This window comes from Trichechus manatus, unplaced genomic scaffold (assembly GCF_000243295.1).
Source record: "Trichechus manatus latirostris isolate Lorelei unplaced genomic scaffold, TriManLat1.0 scaffold00007, whole genome shotgun sequence".
In the NCBI taxonomy this organism is placed as follows: Eukaryota; Metazoa; Chordata; class Mammalia; order Sirenia; family Trichechidae; genus Trichechus; species Trichechus manatus.
The window spans coordinates 3,176,845-3,177,771 of record NW_004443943.1 but is presented as its reverse complement, the minus strand read 5'-3'; the positions used below and the strand labels follow the sequence as shown (position 1 = coordinate 3,177,771).

Sequence of the window (927 nt, the reverse complement as noted above, 5' to 3'; positions counted from 1 at the left end):
TTAGTACACATATTGCCCTATATGACAATGGTTAAGAACCCCACTACATGTCAACACTGTCCTTACTCAACCTTGGGTTCCCTATCACCAGCTTGCCTGTCCCCTTCTGCCTTCTAGTCCTTGTCCCTGGACTGCTGTGCCTTGTTAGTCCCATTTTGTTTTATGGGCCTGTGCGATCCCCGGCTGAATGGTGAACCTCGGGAGTGACTTCACCACTGAGCTAAAAGGGTATCTGGGGGCCATGCTCTCAGGGTTTCTCTGAATTTTGACTTTTAACCTCCTAAACCATGAGAAAATAAATTTGTTTGTCAGCCATCCACTTGTGGTATTTTTTGTTATAACTGCACTAGAAAACTAAGATAGGTTGCCTTGTAACTAGCAAGTAATTTAAACCTTACATTTGCTAGTGAGGTCGTATGATATCATATTTAAGAGCTAATTTTATAGTCACATATCCAAATGTTTTTAAAAATCATTTCTAACTATTATACTCTGTAATACAGTATAATAAATAGCAAAAGTTTACAAATTGCATATTAGAGCCACAAATAATTCATAAATTATTCTTTATTGATTTCAAATCTGAATTTACCAACCTGGGAATATTTTTACTAAGGCACAAATCTCCTCTTTTGTTTTTATTGCCTTAAAACTTAACTGTGTCTAACTAGAAAGAAAAATTATCCATTACCTAAATGTAAAGAAAGAGAATAATTATAAATTTATTATTTTTAATTCTGCATATCTAATTGTTCTATTAAACCCCACAGAATCAATGGTCTATCTTATTTTTCAGAACAGGGCTTAGTGGTGGGGCCTTGACATTGAGTCTCTCCGTTACACCACTTTCTAATAGACCATGGTTATTTTGCCAAATATCAGGCATGTGCAGAACAAGGAAGTGATTTCTATTTTGGCTGGAATTCT

General features: G+C 35.6%; 1 protein-coding gene across 1 annotated transcript in view; it reads right to left on the bottom strand.

Annotated features, from left to right (window-relative positions):
• Window positions 1-927, bottom strand: part of TMEM26 (transmembrane protein 26) — a 47,418-nt gene that overhangs the window by 17,793 nt on the left and 28,698 nt on the right. The gene's annotated exons all lie outside the window — the stretch shown is intronic.